A 15,516-nucleotide genomic window follows, 5' to 3' on the forward strand; every position below is an offset into this window, starting at 1 on the left:
TTATAGTATTTATTTAATCCTTTTGAAATATATAAATATATAATTAATTAATTTAATAGAGATTCCTATAATAGCTAATTTTAGATAGGTTAAGGTTTTAATATTAATATATTTTAATTATTAATACTATAAGTTAAAAGTGCTTAAAACTAAATAAGGCTTTATTAATCTAATTATATAGGTTTATTAATAGAAATAAATAGATTTTTAGTTTTAAATTATATAGTATAGGCCCTAAATAGTATATATAAAATAAATAAATATATTTATCTAATTTTTAAAAAGATAACGATATATATGATAAAAGATTCTAATAGATTCTATATATAATATAGAGAAGATATTAAGATAAAAATCTAGTATATATATATATTATTTAAAATAGAAAGGCTATTTATTATATAATTATTATATATATAGATATTAAATATTATATTATATACTAGTTAGTCTTATAAAATAATTCCTAATTAAATAAATAAATATATAATATTAGTTTTTTATTAAATATAATATTATTTATAGATTTAAATAATATAGACTTAATAGTTTTTTTCTATATATAAATAAATTTAAGATAATTATATATTTTTTTAATTTAATCTTTAGCTTTTTAAATAGCTTTTAATTAGTTAATTAAATTTTAGGATTAATATAATAATAATTAGTAAAATTATATAAATCTTTATATAAATTTCTATTATATAAATAATATTATTTTTTTAATTATAGATTTTTTTAATTAGATTTAAACTAAAAAATAATATAAATTATTTTTAATAATAAGATTTTTAATTAAGATAGATTAAAATAAATTAATTTATAATAATATTTAATTAAGCTAAAAAAAGAAAATAAGATATTAATAAATTTACTTTTTTTTACTTAATTAGTTAAATTATTATATTAAAATTCTATAAAATATAAAAATAAAAATATAATAGATTCTAAGAAATTATATAGTAAATATTAAAAATCTTATATTTTATTTAAATTTAGTATTTTTATTTTAAAAAATAGGCTTTTTTATTTAATTAATTATATATTAATTAATAATTAATTTTTAATAAATCTTTACTAAAATAGATATTATTAGTAAATTATATAATATTTTTAAATCTTAATAAAAAAAGTATATTTATTATATAGTATTATTATAATATTATAAAGTTAATTAAGATTAAATATAATTTATTAATTATTTATAAAAAAAATAAATAAAATATAATTAATTATATAACTAATATAGCTAAAGATTTAATTATAATCTTAAAAATTAATCTTATAATTATAATATATTTAAGTCTATATTAATTATTAAGCTTTATTAAGATTAAATAAAGACTTAGTATTTTTTTAGATAGTAAAAATAATAAATTTATATAGTTAAAATAGAAAAACTAAATAAACTAATTAGTCTAGATTAATATATTATTATATATTATAGATTCTAAAAATTTACTAAATATAGTTAAACTATAAAATTTAGTTATTTAATATATATAGGATAATAGTAGTTTTAGTATCTATTAATATCTAAAAAATTAAAAGTTTAAATATTAAAACTAAAAAAAGAAAATAATTAGTTAAAAAAATAATAATATAATTAAAATAAAAATAGATATATATTTAAAAAAAAGATATCTAGATTTATAACTATAAAAATTTAAAAACTTAAATAAAAGTCTATTTTAGGCTAAAATAGCACTATTTCTGATCTAAAAAGATATTTTAAATAAATAAGATAAATTAATTTAATTAAAGATAATAATTTTAGATAAGAAAGTTAGTAATTTATATAAAATATAAAAAGGATTATATAATAATAAAAATAAATAATAGGAAATTAGGATCTATTTAGCTAAATAGTAGTAAAATAGATAATTTACAATAAATATATGATTTATAATATAATTTCTGTATTATTAAATAGAAAAAAGGGTAAATAGTCTAAATAGAAAGAGGGTTATCCCTTAGATACTAATTTAGTGGAATAGAAGGGTAGAAAGAATAGATACCTGGAATAATAGGTGGACAAGGGAAGGGTCTCTAGTTTAAATCCTGGTTAGATTGGAATCAGGTAAATAGATATTCCTGATAGGAATTCTCTAATCTGATAGGTATATATACTATATACCCTAAAAGCTTCCTTTTTAGTGATAAAAAAAGGCCTTAATACTTTAAAAGTGTTAACACTAAATAGTTATATATTTATACTTTTACTGTTATATTAATATAGCCTATACTACCTATATTTAGGCTTATACTATATTTCTTTTATTTATACTGCTATATAGGCTATAGGCCTATAGCTTCTTTAATAAAAATAGTATTTTATGAGGATTTAGGTCGAAGTCCTTTATTATATAAAGATATACTTAGATCTAGTAGAGGAGGATATAGTCTAGGGACCTAAAACCTATATAAGTGGTTTTCTTTAGTAAGTATATACTCCTATATAGTTATATACTTAAGCACTCTTCCCCTTAACTTAGAAATAATATACTGTTTCAGCTCTATAAATCTCAATATGCCTTATATGATCTATATTGGGCATAGGCCTGTTATATTAGCCTAATATTCTTCTTTTTCTAGGTAAAAAAGGAGGGTAAAGATGATACTATTAGATATACTAGAACCTTTTAGCATTAAAAATAATACCTCGGCTTACTCTAGATATTATCTCTTTACAGTATACAGACTAGAAAGAGATAAAGAGTCCTATAAATGAGTAAAATTGGGGTTAAGGCCTATAGGTAGGTATATTGGTATAATGACCTCTATAACTAGTATATATAGTGGCGAAATATATATAGTAGGGCCTAGGAGTATCTAGAAGGGTTCGAAATATATATCTGAGGATAGATGAACTGATTTTGGTAGTCCAGGAGGCCTTTTCCCAAAGGTGCCCCTAGATCGCAGATTTATATAAAGGTGGATATAGCCGAGTTAAGGACCAGCAGAATATTATCACGCACCAGCCAATTGTCTACTGCTGTGTTAGCCTTGCCGCCTCAAAGATAATACTTCTCTTAGTAGTTATAATCCTTTTAAGCTTGCCTATCTCTTATTACTACTACCTATCTAGCCTTATATAGGCTTAGAGTCTATAAGATGCTTATCCTAAAAAGTGTATTAATTAGGGGCGCTAACTAAATTAGTTACTTGAAGATTAATATTAATAAATAAGCTTTTAAAGTTATTAGATATTAATTAAGGTATTAATCAATAAAGAGTTAAATAAAAATAAATTATATTCTACTCTAGATATTCTAAGTAATAGTAAGAGGATTAAATATAAAAAACTAAACATATACTAATGAATAAATATTTTTATATATCTAGTCTATTATATCACTAATAAGTCTAGACTTTATTACTAATATCTTCTAAGTTTATCACTTAAAAATCTTAGTTATATAATCTAATACTTTTTTTTATTATAATTTAAAGATTTCTTTATATAACTTTTAAATTAATTAGTTATTACTTCTTTATTTTTATATTTTAGTATATTATTAGTGCTAGATCTATAATATTATCCCCTTTATTAGGTCTTTATTTTTTAGACTCTTAAATATAGCTGCCTTATAGGTATATACCTTTATTTTTATTTCTCTGATTTTTCTATTATATTATTCTAACTATATCTTTTAAAACTTTTATTTATAAAAATACCTTAGTTTATTATATTAAAGATAAAGGCTATTAGTCTATTATCTTTTGTAATTATTATATTTATTTTAGCTAAGTATATATCTATTTTAATTATTTTAATTATGATAGTGATTATATAATAAATAAAAATAATATAAAATATACTATATTAAATCTTATTTTTTCTAATATAGAATAATACTATTTAATTAAATCCTAAAATTTTATTAAAGAGGAAAAAAAAGCTAAGTATCTATATTTCTTCTTTAGTTATATAAAAGCTTTTTAATTTATAATTTACTCTAATATATTCTTTTAGCTTATTATTAGTTATTTTTTGTAACTATTCTACTATTATAATAATACTAATATCTATAGTTTTATTTTATTTCTTACCTCTAGATTACTAACTTTATTTAGCTTTATATTTATATAGATTATAATAGGTTTTTACCTTTTTAAAGCTAGATCTTTTATTATTTAATATTTTATATCTAATTTATCTTTTTTTAATTTATTTATAATTATATTTTTTAAAATAAATACTATTATATTACTAATTAATCTTTAGATTATACTATTTTAGCTATAAAACTTTTATTACTATATTATATTATCCTAATCTAGTAATATTAAAATATATATTTTCTTTATAGTTTTTAATAATTATCTAGATCTATTCTATATAATATATAATTCTAGATCTTAGTTTTTATTTATATAATCTAATAATTAATATAACTTAACCTTTCTAAATCATTAGTATTTAATATCTAATACTCAACTATAGATTTATAAAATTCCTTATTATTTTAGAGTTAAATATAATTTAAATAGAAATATTACTTCTTTTTAGGATTATTATTAAAGTGTTAGCTTTTATATATCTTCCCTATATATTAGCTATTAATTACTTTTTTTTTAGTATAGTTTTTATATAAATTATAGTAATTTTAGATTAATTCCTCTATAATCTATCTTACTAATTATATAGATTATATATAATTTATTATAGTATTTAATTATAGCTTTTAAGTTATATCTTAGATATCTTATATATCTAATATATATATAGTCTTTTAATATATATAAATATATTCTTCTATATTTTTAATATATAATACTAATTTATTATTATTAGATTTATTATAGATTATCTTTTATAGATCTTCTATATATAGTATACTATTTAAGTTATTTTTTTATCTAAAATATTCCTAAGTTCCTAGATTTTTTTATATAAAAAAGTTTTAAGATATTAAAAATATTTTATTAGTTTTTTAAAATAGTAAAGCTTTTTAGATTTTTAAGGTTACTAGTATTTTTATAGATATTTTTAAGATATTTATTCTTTATCTTTTAGATTTATTTAATAGTTTTTAAGAATTAGTTATTTAATAACTACCTTAGATCTCCTTTTAACCTATTTCTATTTCTTAGTTTATCTATAAAAACTATTCTTATTTATTATACTCTTTAAACTATAAATTAACTAAGATTCTAGAGCTTATTCTTTTTTAAGCTTTTATCTTTTATTTATATCTAAAGTCTAGCTATAGTAAGTCTTTATATTTTAGCTATATTATTTACTTCTCTTTAGTATTATAATCTCTATTATTTTTAGATATAGATTATCTATTATCTGGTATTTTATTAGTGACTTATAGCTTTTATAGCTTTTTTATTAAGTAGTTTATAAAGTTATCTAAGGATATTAATATACTTTTTAACTTTTTTATAGGCTAGTTTTACTTTTTATTATTTAGTTAATTGTCCTAAATTAATAATATTAATACCTTTTTATATTAAGGTTCTTAGATAATGTATATTATTTACTTATTCTTGATATATTTCTTTACCCACTATTATAGTGGCTTCTTATTGTAAATTTTTATAGGTTTACTATTTATCTATTTAGTTATTTTAGACTATAATTAATAATTACTCTATATTATTTAGTATTATTTACTTAATTCTAGGCTTTAATATCTTTTATTTATTTATTAATTTATTTTTTATATAATATCTTCTCTTTTAGATCTTATATAATACTTATTTAGTCTTTTTAGCTCTACTTTATCTTTAAAGCCTTTATAGATTCTATTAAATATTTTTTATATTTTTATAGTATATCTTTCTGATATTTAGTATATCAGCTTTAGACCCTATCCTAGATTCTACCTAGTATTAAGTCCTTAACTTAGTTTATTTTATATTATATACTCCTTTTTCTTAAATAGTATAAATCTATTATAGTTTTTAGTTATTTATTTTATTTTTATATTCTTTTATTATATAGTCTACCTTACTATAATTAAGATATAGTTTTTTATCTTTATACTATTTCTATTTTTTAATAAAGAACCTTACTATATTATGAAGGGCTATAGCCAAATTGACTTAATAGGACTAGGCCAACATATAGTTTATATTAATCTTAAGGAAATATAGTCTATCTATAGTAGGCGAGGGTTTTTATATAGGTGTAGGTATATACCTTATATAATCTATATTAGATATAGGCCTATTATATTATCCCCCTCCTTATTTTAACTAGACAGATAGTATAATAATATTGCTATTAGCGTTAAATTAGTGTTAAATAGGCCTAGGAATTAGCCTAAAATATTGCTTAAATTTATCTAGTATAGTATAGTCTTTGACTGTATCTATACTTTTCTATATTATCTCTATATACTCTGCCTATTTAACTAATACTTCTATACGTCGTTTTTAGCTAATTTATTATTCTTTTATTACTAAGATCTTTTCCACTTTATATTCTAGTTTACTATCAACCTTAATTAAAGGAGGTTATAAATTATTAATAATTTATAATAGGAATAAGTCTAATACTATAGAGTAGATTAACTCTATATAGAATACTAAGTATATATTAAATAATATATCTAAGTATATAATATATAGTAATAAAACGTCCTTAACTATATACTATATATATAACTAATCTAACTTCTTTAATAAACACTAAAAGTGTATATTCTGTAAATTTAATTATACTTTATTACTAGACTAATAAATTAATACTATTTAGTGAGTTTAGTTTAATTGCTTTTACTGCTTTTTTTATATAATTATAATAGCTAAATAAACCTAATTAGTAGCTTTTTATAGTTAATTTATAAATAATTTATTAATATATATTAGTACTATATTTTAAAGGATATTAATAGTCACCTTTTCTATAACTAAAAGGTTAATATAGTAGCTATATATAGAAAAGGAAAAAAATAAATTAGTAAATATAATATCTTAGTTATTAATTACTATTATAATAACTAATAATAGACTTATTTAATTATCTTATATATATATTATAAATATTTATATTATCCTTTTAACTTCCTAATTTAGTTATTTTATTACTTTATCTATTTATAGGTAAAAAGTAGTTAATAATTAATGCTAAATTAATAGTTTTTTATAGACGTTTTATTAAAAAGCTTTTATAAACTATAGTTTTTAGTTATTTATTATTATTAATAAAAGACTATAATATATATAGAAGTGCACTATAAAGGTCTTAATAACTTATTTTAAAGTAATCTTTTATCTTTTTATTAAGATTATATCTTTTATTAGCTAGTCTATAATAATTAGTAGGTTTATTACTTTATCTTTATTTAATAGAGAAAGATCTATAATAAAATCTATTAATATTTTTCCCTAGATTTACTAGGGAATTAGTAGTAGTTTTAATAATCTATATTTTATATTATACTATACTATATTTCTTTTGTAGATTATATAGTTTTTTAAAAATTATTATATATCTTTTACTATATTTAGCTAAAAGAATTATTAAGATAATATTGAATAGGTTATATCTTATTTTAGATAGCTAGTAATATAAAAATTATAGACTTTTTAAATAATCTTTATCTATAAAAGCTTACTATCTAGAATTTATATATATTATTAAAAATATAATAAACTATATTTATCTAGATAATATTTAGATAGATTTATTTTTACTTCTATTTTAGTAGTAATTTATTAATCTTTTTTCTATAGTATTTCTAAATAGGCTTAATAGGTACTATTAGTTTTTTTAGCTTATTATTATTCCTTCTATATTATTAGGTTATTAAATATTAAGATATTCTTTATAAAATCTATTTAGGCCTTTTTATTATAATTAATTTAGTTAAGCCTTATTTAGCTTATATAGATTAATATACTTTTAAAGAGTTTTTAAAAGTAATTTAATAACCTTTTATTAATAATATTTTATAGTATATCCTATCTATATTAGAATAGGGTGTTTAGTTATAATATATATTTTTTTAGCTGATAAAAAAGATTAAAATTAAATTTATTTATTAAATTTATTTATTATATCTATTATTTATTAAGATACTATATTTAATTAAAATAATAAAGGTTTTTATAGTCTATAATAATAGTAAATTATAGGACTATCTTTAACTTAGGCCTTCATTTTTATAAAGTATATATAATTATAAATAGCTCTTTATTATAGATCTTATAATTTAACTTAGTAAAAGAGAACTTCTAAAATATAAATATATATAGTACTAATTTACTATTATTTTAATACTCAAATAATATAGTTTTAGTTACTTATTTTAATATATTAATTTTAATGATTATTTTATAGACTTTTTTAAAATATATTAAGACTAATATAGATATAAATAACTCTTTTAGTTTAATAAATACTTACTAATACTTTTTATTTTACTAGAATAGGATATCCTTCTTTATTAAATTTATTAATAAGGCTAATAAAGCTATAAATTAAAGGATAAATACCTAGTAAAAGTTAGTAAATCCTAAAAATCCCTATATATTATAGACTATTTATAGAGTTTTCTATATATAAATAGCTTTTACCTTCTTTAGGTTAATATAAATACCTTTACTAGTATATATAATAAATCTAAGGTATTTCACTATTTAGTACTTAAATTCTAACTTTTTAATATTATACTGTAATCTTATATCTTTTAACTTTTATAACACTTTATTTACTTTTTAGTGGTGATCTACTAGTAACTTATTTAAGTATATAATAATATTATTAATATATATAGAGATAAAATTATTAAGATATTTTTATAGTATTTAGTTAATAAACTACTAAAAGATTATTAGTATATTGGTAAATCTAAATAAGGTAATATTCTACTTAAAAAGGCTATATTATATATAGATATATTTTTTAAGATCTTTTAAATTAATAGTAAAAGGTACTAAACCTTTATACTTTATTTATTAATCCTTTAGTAATTAATATAAAATTATATATCTCTTTTTAGCTTCTATATTAGTAGTACTAAGATAGTTATAAATAACTTATTTATATAGATAAAATTCTTATCTAAGAGGTCTATTAATATCTTTCTTAGATATAGTAGTTCTTCTTTATTTATACTATATAAAGAACTATAAAATAGTGTTTTTTTAATACTATTTTAATTATATTTTAATAGAATCTTATAGTTAATTCTAGATTAATAGGGTAGTAGCTTCTTTACTAGCTACTAACTAAATATATCTAATTATAACTAATACTACTTTAGTAAATTTTTTTTTAGATTAATAGGTTTCTTTAGTTATAGGGTATAGTTAATATTATCCAATATAACTTTTCTAATCTATATATAATCTTATTATAGATTATTATTAAATAACTACTAAATTAATATAGCTATTACTCTTTTTACTTTTAACCTTTTTATTCTAATAGGTCTAATTATATTATCTCTTCTATTCTAGTATTATACTTTCTCGCTTTTTTTTATAAAGATATTTATATATCTTTTTTACAGTAAGTATATTCTATTTATATCCTTTATCTAGGGCGCGCTTAAGATTATAGTATCTATTTAGTCTTTAATAATATAAATAAAGATAGCTCTTTATTAGTAACTATAGATATTAATATTAAAATATATTATATATATAATTTAACTCTGATTTAGCACTATTTTATTAAGTTATTATAGTTATATTAGTATATATAAGAGATTAAGACTTTTAATAAATTTTCTATTTATAATTATATAGCTTAGGCAACCTAAATTGATTAAAGCACTAGTAAACTAAATTCTATTTACTCTAATATTAACTAAAAATAGTAGTTTTTTACTCTTAAATAGTTTTTTAACTCCTTTTTACTCTTATTTATAGCTAAAGGTAAGAGCTATTTATTTTCTAACTTATTTTTTTTAGTAGATAATATTTCTTTTATACTACTAGAATTATTAATTTCTTTAATAGTAAAGCGCGATCTCTTTATATAGTTTTTTTGCTTTATCTTTAGTAGTTTATTATTAATATTTTAGTCTTTTAATAATCCTTTAGTAATATAGTTCTTCTTCTTTAATATATAGTTAGGATTCTATATAGAGAGGACTATATATTCTATAATTATATAGCTATATTTATTATATCTTAAATATCTTTTTTCTATTTAATAATAATTGATTTCTTCTTTATTAATCTATTTAGTTTATTTAGGTTAATTAGTTCTACTTTAAGAGTAGTTTATATATAATTTAATATAGCTTATAGAAATAGTTAGGGTCTAATCTATCTTATCTAGCTTTAATTTATAGGGTTTATCTAGATTAAAAATATCTATATCTATACTAATCTTATAAAGATGGCTAATAAGACCCTAAAAGATTAAAGATATACTATAATTTATAAGTAATCTATTTATAGTTTAGTTTAGATAGCTTAATAAGATTTATCTTTTTACTTTATCTAGCTAGTTTAGTATATCTATATTAGTAAACTCTTTCTCTAGATAAAGTAGAAATTTTAAGAAAAAAGCTCTTTTTAGTTAATAGAGTTAATATAACTATTATACTATTTATAATTAAGTATTTAGGTCTCTATAGATCTTCTCTAGATACTCTAAAAGATTATTTAGTTTAGCTATATTTTTTTTATAAATATTCTATAGTTTTTTTATATTAGTTTTTCTAAGTAAGAGAATATATATATAAATTAGTTATTTAGTAATTTAATAGTTTTACTATTAATTACTAGTTTATTTTTTATTATAATTCTCTAGGTTAATTAATTATTTATACTTTTTATAAATAGGATAGGGTCTAGTAGATAGGCCTTTAGTTAATAGTATAATATTTCTATTAATATTGATTTATTAGGCGTTCTGTTTATTTCTAATATTAGTTTATTATCTTTTTTATTGTCTTTTCTTTCTTTTTAGCTTATACTTAGATATAAAAGTATTTTTTTAAAGTGCTATATCTTTTTTTTCTAAATAGTAATATACTAGTAATACTATTTTATTAACTACTTTTATATACTTATTAAATATTTAATTATATATCTCTATTAAAAGATAATCTTCTTTATCTATAAAGATATTTACTAAGGTTTTATTATAGTTTATTAGGGATTTATTATTAATTTATATAATTCCTAGTTTTTTTACTAATTATCTAGGAAATATAGTCCTTCTAGGTCTTTTCTAATATATTTTAGGAACTCTTAGTAAGTATAAAGTATTTTAATATATCTTAGGGACTTATAATAAGTATAAGGTATTTTAATATATTTTAGGGGCTTTTAGTGAGTATAAAAGATCTTTTACTACACTAAATCAGTAAAGATTTAAGTAGATTTCTATTATATACCTAGGATAAAGGTCTTTTTAGGGCTTTTCTAATACATTTTAGGGACTTTTAGTGAGTATAAGGAAAGTTTTCGTTGTTATAGCTAAATCAGTGGTGATTTAGGGGTAATTCTACTATAGGCCTAAGAGTAGGACTTAACTAGGGTTTTTTGTTGGTTTTTATAGTTTAATGATTAAGGATTAGAAGATTAATATATATAAAGGGCTGTAGCTAAATTAATTTAATAGGACTAGGCCAATATATAGTTTATATTAATCTTAAGGAAATATAGTCTATCTGTAGCAGACAAGGGTTTTTATATGGGTATGGGTATATGCCTTATGTGATCTATATCAGGCATAGGCCCGTTACATCTTTAGGAATTCTTAGGACTATATATATTACTACTAGATAAATATATTAGCTAGGCTAGATTATAGCTATATTTATAGATAAGTTTTTAATAAAATCTGGCTATTAGCTAATAGTATTAGGAATAATAGCTTTTAAATCTTTATAGTAGTATATTTTTAGATTATATTCTTAGAACTTTTTAACTTAGTAAGTTAAATATTTACTATATATAGTAGTTATCTGTAAATATTATAGACCTTTATAATTAGTAATAATTATAGTTATTATCTTATTTTTAATATAATAGTTCTACAGATATAGGGCCTTTTTAATAGTTAAGAGCTTTTTTTTATAAGTAGAATAATTTAGTTTTACTCTTTATAGTTTCCTTTTATTAAATATAACTAGATAAAGAAGATTAGCTTTATTCTGCTATATTAAGACTATTCTAAAGGCTTATTTAGAAGTATCTATTTTAATAGTAAAAGACTTTATATAGTCTAGTTAAATTAAGATAAAAGCTATAGTTATAGCTTTTTTTAACTAATAAAATACTACTTTTATAGTTAAAGTTTATTAAATAGGATAGAACTTCTTTATATAGAGCTTTATATTAGTTTCCTTTAGTAATTTATATAGTAGTATATATATCTTTATAAAATTATATATAAAATAGTGGTAATAAGTAGTGAGGTTAAGGAATTAGTGGATCTTATAAATATTTTATAGGCGAGGCTATATCTAGATTATCTTAATTTTCTCTAGAAAAAATAAAATAGTCCTATTTTAGAGGATATAGCTATAGAATTCTAGCTAATTTATTATAAAGATATATTTTTTTAGTTTAGTGTATAATTTCTATTATTAGAGTAAAAAGAGGACTATTTCTAGATATTTATAGTGTTTTATTAGTATATTAAAGAATACTAATATATTATTAAGGTAAACTACTATATTTCTGCTTAGAAAGAGGTATAATATATTATTTATAATAAATTAAAATATTATAGGTATATTTATTAAACTAAATAGTATAGTAAGCTATTTATACTTCTTTTAGATAGTATTAAAAGCTATCTTTTTAATTGAATCTATTCCTATTTAAATCTACTAATATCTAGATATTAAGTTAGTTTTTAATAGATATTTTATTTAGCTAACTTAATCTAAAAGGTTATAGATATATAAGAGTAGATAGCTATTTTTAATAATAGCTTAGTTTAGTATATAGTAATTAATATATATTTACTACTTTTTACTAAATTTCTTTATAAAAATAATTAGAAAGCTTTAGGGGCTTAAGGATAGCTATATAAGTTCTTTTATAAGAAAGATTATAATTTATTAGGTTTATTCCTCTAATTTTTTTTAAGATATTAGGTATAAATTAATATTAATAGGAGCTTCTATACCTATATAGATCTTATAAATAATAGAGTACTTTAGAGGTATTTTATTAGGGAGTTTATCCTAAAAGATAAAGGAGTATTTCTAGATAAATTTAGTTATATAGAGATTAGTATAAATAATAAATATATCTTTTAGTTTATCTAGTTCTAAAGGCTTAACTATAATAAAATAGCTCTAGGTTATTTTTTTCTTTAGTGCTTATATAGTTTATTTTATAGATAAGAGGTTTAGTATTTATAAACTATTATTTTATAGTAGATATAGGTTTATAATAGTATATATAATATAATAGTAGCCTTTATAGTCCTATAAAGTTATTTTTAGTAGTTTTTAGTTAAATAATAGTGCTTTATTATAGAGGAAGTCTTAACTAATAATTAGATTATAATTAGTAACTAATATTTAAATTTTAATAAATCCCTATTAGCTCTTAATAAATATAGGAAGGTAAATAAAATTAAATATAAAGAGATATTTACTGTTAGGTAGGGTTATAATAAGAGAGTTTTTTAATTTTTAAATATAGATTACTAGATATATTTAGTCTAGGATATATAGGGATATAAATAAATAGGTTATATTTATATCTATTAATATTTATACTATAGTAGTTTTTAAGGTTTTTACTTTAATCTAGCCTTTATAGAATATTAGAGAGCTATATATAATATTTAGTAGGGCTAAGATATAGTTAATCTAATTAAAAATAAAATATTTTAGTGGTTTTAGATCTACTTTATTAGTTTTAAATAGATCTAAAGGGTTAGGCCTTTTTAGATTAGATATAATTAAAGCCTTTTTAAAGTGGCTAATAAAGGCTTTAGTGTTATTTAGCTGCTTTAATTTTTTAAATTAGTTACTATAGAAGATATTTAATTAAAAGGTTTTTATATTTTTTAGCTAATATAATAGTAGTAATAAATATAGCTAAATCTTCTATAGTTATAGTATTAAAATAGTCTTTAGGGGTTTTTTAGTAATTAGTTCCCTTTAAGTATATTTATATATAAATCTCTATTTATATTAATTATATTCTAATATATATAATTAGTGATTTTAGTTCTTTATTTAAAGCTAATAAAGTATTTAATAACTTCTATAAGTATTTAAAGGTAATAAAGGTTTTTTATCTATTTCTTTTAAAAATATAGGTTTATACTATTATAGAGGTATTAGATAAATATTACCTCTGATATCTTAAGATTATATTTAGTAGATACTTTATAAAGCTTTATAGTATACTTTTAGAATAAATAGTTCTCTTAGTGTATATTTTTAAATATCTCTTAATGTTTTTTAGGGCCTAAATATTCTAAGAATTACTTTTTAATCTATATATAGTATTATTCCTATATAAAAGGTGTAATCTTATATCTATAATTAATAATTTATTAGGTTATATACTAGATATTAGCTATTTACTTAACTAACTATTTACTAGCTATAATAATTATATTAGGCCTTTTTAAGAGTGTATTAGTCTATTAAGCTAATTCTTAAAAGTAGTATTTATAGTCGCCTAAATATTTTTATATAAAATTTTTATAGATTTATCTACTATAATTATTAATTAGGTAGATATTTTTAAAGAGGTTTTTTTTATTAAGAGCTATATATTATTAAACTATAATCTTACTAGTATAGGTATAAGATTAGTTATAGCTAATAGTAGGGCTAATATAGGTTAGTGGCCCTACTCCACTATAAGTGTAGATCTTTATAGAGTTATATTTAAGGGATTTTCTTTATATTCTTAGTGCTAATATATCTTTTAGGCTATAAATATAATAGCTTTTATTTATATTTTAGGGTCTAGTAAGATATTTAGGACCTTTAGTATACTATCTATAAGTATATAGGATAGCACTACTAGTATATACTATAATTACAGTGGTAGGGGTCTTTTAGAATTCAGTAGTAGATTAATAGGGCTAATATTAGCACTAATAGGTTAATTATTAATATCTATTTCTGATATTTTCTTAATTTAAGGTGTATAATTATATATAATAGAAAGTATAGATAAGTATATATAAATATATATATATCTTTATTTAAAAAAGAAAATTTTCTCTACCCCCTATCTAGCTAATATATCCCTTTTTCCTTGGTTGGGACTAGCTAGATCTATAGTTTTAAGGGATACTATCTACTTACCTTAGGGTTTGCTAAAGGTCGCTAGTAAATAAATTTCTTAGAGGTTATTAGACCCTGGATCTATATAAAGATAACTATATAGGAATATATAGTCCTATAAGAGAGTATTCTTACCTAAATAACTATAGAAGATTATTTATAACTAAGATATACTACTAGATGAGATTTGTGAAGCAGGAATAGCATGATATTTCTAAGTTAAGGGGAAGAGTGCTTAAGTACGCGACCATATGGGAGTGTATAGTTACTGAAGAAACCACTTATACAGGTCCTAGGTTCCCAGACCACACTAGGCTGCTAA

This window comes from Penicillium hispanicum (genome assembly GCF_028827665.1).
Source record: "Penicillium hispanicum strain IBT 35686 chromosome Unknown utg000004l_segment0_segment0, whole genome shotgun sequence".
Lineage (NCBI taxonomy): Eukaryota > Fungi > Ascomycota > Eurotiomycetes > Eurotiales > Aspergillaceae > Penicillium > Penicillium hispanicum.